General features: G+C 36.4%; 1 long non-coding RNA gene across 1 annotated transcript; it reads left to right on the top strand.

Moving 5' to 3' along the window:
• Window positions 1–1,066: 1,066 nt before the first annotated feature.
• On the top strand, window positions 1,067–9,077 carry LOC139358568 (uncharacterized). The gene is made up of 3 exons (XR_011613715.1): window positions 1,067–1,144; window positions 8,019–8,084; window positions 8,540–9,077. It is a non-coding gene; the product is annotated as an uncharacterized lncRNA (long non-coding RNA).
• The last annotated feature ends 345 nt before the right edge of the window (window positions 9,078–9,422 follow it).

Below are 9,422 nucleotides of genomic sequence, written 5' to 3'. Positions count from 1 at the left end.
ATTCCCAGCCTAATGTGATCTTTCTGCCACAGCCTCCTAAAGTGCTGGAATTACAGGCATGAGCCACCATGCCTAGCATAGAGTAGTACATTATTTTCAAAGTCTTATTCTAAGATCCATTTATTGACTTTGGCCTAAATAACTCAATATAATATCTCAGAAACTTTTTTTTGACAAATTTTGGGGCATGATGATGAGAGAAGGGGGTTCAAAACTTTCTAATAAGAGTTAACTTGGAGCCATTTAAGGAGGAACAAACACAAATTATCAGAAAAATAAAAGAAAGATCAAGTGCAGAAGTTCTGTGGCAAAGATGATAGTAAAGAATATATGATTGTGACTCATGGTGGCTTTTACTTTGTTCTTGAATTTCTGAGTAATTTAAGGGTTAACATTTAAAGAATGTATGTTATAGATAACATTTTATTGCAAGTAAATATATTTCAAATTTTGTTACTGGTTTTGTATGAGATTATTCTCAGCCTCCTTCATTATCAAGCTGTATTATTTTATTAATGTAGTTTGATGATCTTACAACACAGCTGGGAGCTGTATCTTCAAAATATGTCTATTTGACTAAATAAAATCAAGTTATTCAATGGGAGTTACTATCTATGAAAAAAGTACAACAGGAATGTAAAAAATTTGAGGAGGATAAAAATATGTTGGAAGAAGAAATATTAAATCTTAAGATGCTTATGGAAAGAACACACTGGTGAAGACAAATTGGTGATGTACAAAATTATAAATTGGATCTAGAAGAAAGCGCAATGCAGGCAATAGAAAAATGAGTAGAAATCCCTTTACAGGTTAGTTTGTAAAATCAGGTAAGTTTATTTATAATGTGCTTCTATTTATTTCACTGCAAATTATATTTTGGAGAGATATATATATTTCCTCTGCCTCTCTAATAGCAATTTGCCTTGTAGAATTCTAGCAATAAGGTGGCATCTGTTTTTACTTTCAAGTATTTAAATTTCCATCATTATAACAAAATTGATTTTTCAGAGTAATGATTCTCACTGTGGAGTCATTTGATTAATAAGACCCATTGGCATAAGATTATATCCTCTGACTACAAAAATCCTGGAAGAAAAACTAGGAAATATTCTTCTGGACATTGCACTTCGCAATGAATTTGTGGGTAAGTACTCAAAAGCAATTGCCAGAAAAATGAAAACTGACAAGTGGGATTTATTTAAACTAAATAGCTTCTTCTGCACAGCATGAGAAACTATCATGGGATTGAACAGACAGCCTACAGAATGGAAGAAAATATCCACACACTATGCACCTGTAATCCCAGCTATTCGGGGGGCTGAGGCAGGAGAATCATTGGAATCCGGGAGGCGGAGGTTGTAGTGAGCTGAGATCACGCCATTGCACTCCAGGTCGAGACTGCGTCTCAAAAATAAATAAATAAATAAATAAATAAATAAATAAATAAATAAATAAAATAAAAACAAATAAAAGCTAGAAGTTCTATGAAAACATTAATGCACATATAATCTTTTAAAAATGTTCATTGTTTCTCTAGAGAGTTCAATACCTATTCTAGCTTATTACAGTAACCTACAGTTTATATTATATCAACTATGGCATAAAAACTTTAAATTGTATATTTCTGTTTTCTCCCTCCTTTACACTATTTATGTCATGCACTATAGTCTCAAATATTATGAATTCCATGATGTGAAGTTACTCTTTTTAAAAAAAAAATTTAGACAATCCATGATCTTTAGAGCAATGTAAAATAATTGGGCTACATATCTTTATATCTTCCCCGGCACTCTTTATTTCTTTGAGTAGTTTCAACATTCATCTGCTTCCATATTCCTTTTGCCTCAAGAAATCGTTTTGACATTTATTTTAGTGCAGACCTGTTAGCAAGGGACTCTTCCAGTGTTAATCTGAAAATGTCTTCATTTAATTGTTATTTTAGTTATATAGTTAATGGATATAAGGTTGGGGACTGATTTTTTTTTAGTTATTTAAAAATTTTGTATCATTGGTTTGTGACTTGTAGAGTTGCTGACAAGCAGTTCACTGTAATGTTTGTTTTTGTTTATCTCTGTACACAATGTTCCTATTTTTCTGTAACTGAATTCAAGATTTATGCTAATCGTTGGTTTTCATCAGTTAGACTAGTGTGATTACTCTAGCATTCTTTAAATTTTTTATTAATCTTTCTTGGAGCTTTATGAGGTTGCTTGGGGTCCTCAGTCATCTTTTTCCAATTTTTCTTCTCTCACACTCTGTTTTTAATCTCCTTCTGGAATTCCAGTTAATTGTATTTTAGTTAATTTCGTATTGGCAGAGAATTCTTGGACTCACCGGAGTATTTTATTTGCTTGGTTCATTGGTTTATTTTGTTTTCCTCTTTCTTCCCTTTGTGCTGCCATTCAAATAATTTGTGTTGGCCTAATATAAAATTAGCTGCTTCTTTCTTAACTCTGATGACCAGTCTGCTAATCAGCTTGCTGATGTAATTCTTCATCTCTGTTCTCAAGCTTTCACTTATTTCTAGCTTTTGCCTTTTACTGTTCCCATCTCTGCTGAAATTCCTCATTTTTCCATGCATGTCTTTTTTTTTAACTAGATCCTTTAACATTTTGATCATTATTATTTTAAATTACTTGCATTTAGTTCCAACGTCTGAATTATCTCTGAATTTGATTCTGTCGACTTTTTATCTTTTGAAAATATTATAACTCATAACTCAAATTTCTAACTTGCTTTTATGTGTCTCCCAATTTCTAAAAAATGCAAATCATCAGATGTACAAAAACAGTAGCTCATGAGATAATTACTTATGTCAAGATTGTTTTATGTTTCTATTTCATTTTGGTTTGTGTCATGCTATTAGTGTGGGCAGGAACAAAGGCTGGTTTTTGCTGTGGTGTCTGAAACATTCAGTGAACCATGTAACTTCAATTTCTCCAGCAGTAGGCTGCCATACCATGTGCCTTGTGTGGGGCCTTAGGCTCTGCAGGGCATATGCCAATGCTCCTGTTCCACAGTTACCTTCCGGTAGTCCTTACCACCTATGTCACAGAGAGGGTCTCTCTCCACTTTCTTGTTCCTCTCTAACTGTAGAACATCATTTCTTGTGTGTGTGTGACTATGCAGAAAATTGAGGTTGGGAGCAGAGGGATGATTCATGTTATTTTGGAGCCAGTTTCATCATCGGAGTCTCAGAGAAGGGATATTTTTAGCACTTCGCGACTCTTATTCCAGTGGGAGTCAAACTGTCCCTTATCTGTGTTGGTTTTTGAGGAAGAAATAATATCTTGCCTCCTCCCACCTCAGTGGTAGAAAACCTTTGATTTATATCATTGAAAGTTTTCAAACCCACCATAAGGGCTAACTCTTTTCTTTCTCCTTCCATAGGAACAACGTACCTTTGTCTGTGGTCACTGGATGGAGATTTTCCAACCCTTTACCACAGTAGCACGACTCTGCATTAGTGCAAAATCCTGGGCCCCAAAACAATCCTTGTTCCTCTCCTGATGGAGAAGTATTTTTCCTCCATCCGTGACCCAGAAGCAGTGATCCTTTGCCTGGTCTCAGGTGGGGTGGAGTAGGGTGTGAGAGGTTTCTTAACCTTCTCTGAAAGCTGATGTGTTTTGCTTCTTCTTATCTCCCAGAAACAGTAGACTTTTGCATGGCTTGTGGACCTAGATGCCTTTAAGCCACAGCAAATTAAGCGTTTTGATTCTTAGGAGAGAAGCAAATGTTCATGTAGTCCATTTTTTTCTTATTTATCTTTTGCTTTGTTTTCTTATTTCAGTCATGATGAGTTGAATATGATCATGATTTTCCAGTTAAGCCACTTGCATTTCTAAAATTTTGTTAGTCCCCCTTTAGCCTTTCAGCACTAAATCAAATGCAGATAATCATCACTTGTGTGAATAAAGTGTTTTTATTGAGAACAGAATTGTTCATATACACACGAATGTGGATATTATCTACTTAGCACAATATGTCATTGTTTCAAAATGTAAAATCTGCTTTAGGCTGAACAAAGAATGGTTCTTGAAACTATTTTCCCTTTGTGATCAATTCAAAAAACCCAGTGATTTCTATCTCATGGGTAGATTATTAAAATAATTACATACCTGATCTTCATTTTATGTTCTCTCTCTTCGAGATATTTCCTTCAAAACTACTTTGACTGATTAGTCTCTTTTGGATTACGTTATACTCTGTATTTTCTTCACAAGCTCATCAGGGTAAATACTGCCTTTACATTTGTTATAAAAATTCTCTCTCTCTCTCTTTTTTTTTTTTTCAAATCTTATTTGAGCTGAAAGCTCTCCACCAAATGTCTCCTATGCCACAAAGCCTTATTTTACTGATCTCTCCTGTCCTCCTTGCTCAAGCTCATTTAGGAATTTTTTTAATGAAAATATTCAAGGAATACTTTTTTTAAAAAAGTATGAATATATAGTATTTTCAATTTGAACACAAAATACTGCTCTACTTGAAAACAAGTTTTAGAAACAATTAAATGTTTCTAGAAGGAGAATCAACAGTGTCATAAATATCATAATCCAATTTTCCTGTTTGTACTAAAACACACATTAGCAAATATTTACTGAGAAATTACTATCTGCCTTAAAGTATAATGCTTTTGATACATGTTATAAAAACTAGGTACTATTATTAGCAGTATTTTAAGAGTAAAAATATCGAGTCTTAGAGATGTTAAGCAATGTGCACAAATAGCATAGGGAAAGTTGGAGTTCTGAAATTCTGACTATGCTGTATGTATGATAGGAGAATCAATTCTTGTCAAATGTAACTGTCAAGTCATTGTGCAGATTCGGAGGTCTCTGATTGCTAGGGTCAGTACACTTAAATTATGTCACAATTTAGTTAAATCTATTTCATTAAAGCAAAATTCCATGCATAATTTCACAAAGATTATTGGCACCAAAAACATTATTTTTCCTTCCTTCCTTTCTTTCTCCTTCCTTCCTTCCTTCCTTCTTTCCTTCCTTCCTTCCCTCCTTCCTTCCTGCTTTCTTGCTTTCTTTCTCTTGTTCTTTTGTTCTCTTTCTCTTTCTTTCTTTGAGATAGGGTCTCAGTCTCTTGCCCAAGCTGGAGTGCAGTGACACAATCATGGTGCACTGCAGTCCCAGCTTCCCCAGGTTCACGTGATCCTCCCACCTCATCCTCCTGAGTATCTGGGACTAAAGGCAAGCCACCACACCTGGCTTTTTTTTTTTTTTCAAGATTGGGTTTCACTGTACTGCCAAACCTGGTCTGCAACTCCTCAGCTCAAACAATCCACCTGCCTTTGCCTCCTAAAGTATTGGGATTCCAGATGTAAGCCACATGCCTGGCAAATAATGTTATTCGATAAGTTCAATTTAACTATTAGATTTTGGACAATGAGAGACAGAATTTTCTATATCATAATTCATCTTGTGTTCTTATTTGAAGTAATATATAAGGATTTCAGTTCCACTCAAATATATTTATTAGCAAATTAAATTTCTTTTTCAGGATTCCAAACTTTTGTTCAAGATATAAATGCTAAATGATGTCACTAATTTTAATTAGATTAACAGAAAGGTATTCTGGTGTTTAATAACAGTGACAGAATGGGCTATTGATTTTATTTTCTTTCTCTTTGTCTCTTTCCCCTTTTTAAAATATTTTACTTTTTAGGCTCTTTGGAATCCCAAAGATAGAGTTTTAAGAATTAAACAAAACACTCACAGAAACTGCCAATGCTAGGATGAAATATATTGTTACTGTGCTTTGGGATTAAAATAAGGAACTACAGTTTACAGAACTTTTATACTGATACACAGACACTAAAAAGGGAAAGGGTTTGGATGAGAAATTCTGCTATGCAATCAAGAATCTCAGCCACTCATTTCTGTAGGAGCTGCAGGAGCTCCCTGTAAAGGGAGGTTAGGGAGAGTGTAGCTTCAGAGTTTCTCCATTTTTCCCAGAGGTTCCCCCAAAAGGTCATGACACTTTATAAGAATGCTTCACTTGTGAAAAACAAATATCAAAGTCTTCTTGTAAATTATATTTAAGGACAAATCTTCATTCCATGTTTAATTTATTTAGCATTTTATATGTGCAAATGTGTAAAATATCATCACCCAAATCTATATAACATGTTCTATTTCTATACTGTGATTGCAGATTTATAATTCTGGAAAGATATACAGAACAAAAGATTTACGTTTTTAATCACTTTAAGTGCACGGTTTTGTGGCATTAAGTATATTTGCACTGTTGTGCAACAGTCACCACCATAGACCTCCAAAACTTGTCTTCTTCTCCAACTAAAACTCTGTACTCATTGAACACCAACTTCCTATTCCTCTCCCTCCCCCTCCCCGTAGCAATCACCATTCTACTTTCTGTCTCTACAAATTTCACAAAGTATCTCACAGAAAAATCATGATATAGAATGTTTGAATTTCTCGAACTGGCTTATTTCACTTGGCATATCTTCAAGTTTCATCTATTTCATAGCATGTTCAGAATATATTTTAAGGCCGAATATTATGACGTTGCCGTATATACCACATTTTTTTAACTACTCATCCATCAATATTCACATGGGCTGCTCCTTCCCTTTGATTATTGTGGATAATATTGCTCATGGACACACTGCACAAACATCTGTTTGGTCCCTGCGCTCATTTATTTTGGATATGGATTTGCATTTTAATACAAAGGAGAAATTATGCAGCTTTTTTGAAGTGTCCAAATGAAAAGGAGCACAGCATCAGTAAAATATTAGAAAGTAGATTATTGGAAAAAGTAGGGAGAGAATTGAACCAAAATTTAATAAGCAGTGTAAGAGAGTTTCAAGACGAGGGAAAAAATTGACAATATAAACAGAATTAAATAGCGAAAGGTTGATATTTAGAAAATTGTCACATGTACCCATATGTTGCCTGTGAGCTGATATTTACATTATTGTTTTATTCCAGGTTTCCAAAAGTAAGTGCAATGTGAGAGTTTCATGATGCTAAATAAACTGAAACGTGATACATATTTTGATGTATTGTCCTTGAGAGCAGGCTGGTGGTAATTAGTGCAATTTTAAATTATGATATGATAGTGGAGTTAATCTGCCAAACTGAAAAAAAGTATATATACAATGTGTATACGTTTCTCAAAACCCCGTTGTATCATGCAATTAAATTATGAATTAAAGCTACCTAACAATTACTGGAGGAAAAAATGAAACATTTACATTAATATTACCATAATTTTGGTATTATTGCAAATATCAAAGCGTGTAGTACTTAGGGATAAACCTGCAAAAAAGAGAAACGTTTGAAAACTACAAAACTATAAAATATTGTTAAAATAAGAGACCTCAATCAATGGAATGTATGTCATAAATCTCAATACTGTTAAAATGTCTTTTCTTCCCACATTGATCTATAAGAATTCCAATCAAATCACAGCTGTATTCCTTATTTTAGAAATTGAGAAACTAAAATTCTGAAATGTATGTCGATGGGTAGAGGACCTATAAAGGCAAATTACTTTGAAAGGAAACAATTACTTTGAAACCAGGTGCTGTTGGAGAATTAACAGCACCTGGTTTCAAGACTTATCAAGTTACAGTACTTAAGACAATGTGGTACAAATATAGATATACACATGTATATCAGCTTTCAGCTAGTTTTTAATAAAGTTCTTAGAGCATTCATGGACATAACATTTTCAACAAATGCTTCTGAAACAATTAGATATCCCAGTGTGTGTGTATGTGTGTGTGTAGCTCAGTACTTCACACCTGAGAGGTATGAGTGTGCATTACCAAGGGGAACTGAGAAGCTTTGAGAGTATTGGATATACTCACTGATCCCTTCATGGTGATTGTTTAATGGGCACATGTATACATCAAATTCATCTCATTACGCTTTAAATATTGGTAGTGCATTTTATGTTCATCCGACATGAATAAAGCTGTAAATGTTATCAAAATATTCACTTACTATGCTTCTATTCATTTTACTCTCTCTCTCCAGAGACCTTCAGATAGAAAATGCAGTTCAAAGATATTTCATAAAGGAAGAAAAGAAGTATGAAGACAGGTGAGAGATAGTACTCAGATTTTTTTTTTTTTTCAGTGCAATCCTGGTCTTTTGTGACTAGCAATATTTTTATGTGCAGAAGCAGTAGAAAAGATAAATATTTTGTACAGTAGAGAAACGCATAATTTCTGTGCCATGGAAGAGATAACTCACAAAGATGACAGCTTCTGGCTATGTTGGATACCATCTAGTATTGTAACTAACCAACGATCTCACCTTAACATTGGCTGTAAAGCTACTTTAATGTTCCTTGCAATGATTTGAACCTTTTACTGGAAACTTCATTGCTTACTGAGTTGAACAACACTGTTGATACGTGTTTATCTTATATTAGCACTAGAGTCATAATTTTACTTCTTAGAAAATTAAAATTCTTAGAAAATGAAATTATATATTTTTAATGTTTCAACTGTGATATCACTCCACATGCATCTTTCAATTCTTATTTGATAAAGGATAGCAAATACAGAAAGAATTCTTGTGATAATAGAGAACACAGAACTGTTGAACGGTGTTGAAGCTGAGCTGGAGAGAGTCACCAAAGCTGGCGCAGAAGCTGGCAAGGTCGGAGAGTTTCCTGCCTGGGCACAGCTTGAGCTCACCCCTGCGCCACCGCCAGTGGCAGAAACTGCAGACCCAGCTGGGCCCTGAGGCCTCCGCCCCATCCTCCCACCAGCCGGGAACTGTGCTGAGGTCGCAGATAGGCGACCCTGGAGGGGTGCGCCTGAGGGAAGGCGGCCCATGTTCCGGACAGCAGCAGGACACCAGGATCCAGGGACCCACCTCCCACCGCGGGAACCCCAAACCTTGCCTGGCGCCCCTTGCTTGCTCCGCCTGGCCTCCAGGGGCCGGTGTGTGTCCTGGTCATGAGGATGTACAGCAGGTGCCCGGGAGTCCCCCTCCGCCATGGCCTACCGCTCTGCCAGCCATCACGCCTGGTTCACAGACCGCAGCGCAGCCTGGCTGCCTCTGATCCCGCCAGGCCGGGACCTGTCCTCCTGGGCGACCAGCCGGGGGAATGCACACTGCCCGGTGGCCTGCACAGCCCCTGACCGCCCATCCCCTCTGGCGCCTCCGGTCCAGGCCAGGACCTTCCTGTAGCACAGAACCCACCTTCCTTCCCGCCGCAGAGCTGCTCCGCTTCCGCCACCCACAGGGAAAAACTCAGATCTCCAAACAAACAGAAATCCGCGTGTGACTCCTCTGGTTGGATACTGCCAGTCCCCACATTTACTTCCAGGAGTTTTCTTGGCAGAAGGTGTCCGGCATTTGATGTTTCGCCAGCGATGAGGCTGAAAAGTGACAGCAATAGAGAAACACATCAGGCTTTCCGCAACA

This window comes from Macaca nemestrina, chromosome 15 (assembly GCF_043159975.1).
Source record: "Macaca nemestrina isolate mMacNem1 chromosome 15, mMacNem.hap1, whole genome shotgun sequence".
NCBI lineage: Eukaryota > Metazoa > Chordata > Mammalia > Primates > Cercopithecidae > Macaca > Macaca nemestrina.
This window is presented reverse-complemented; position numbering and strand designations above follow the sequence as displayed.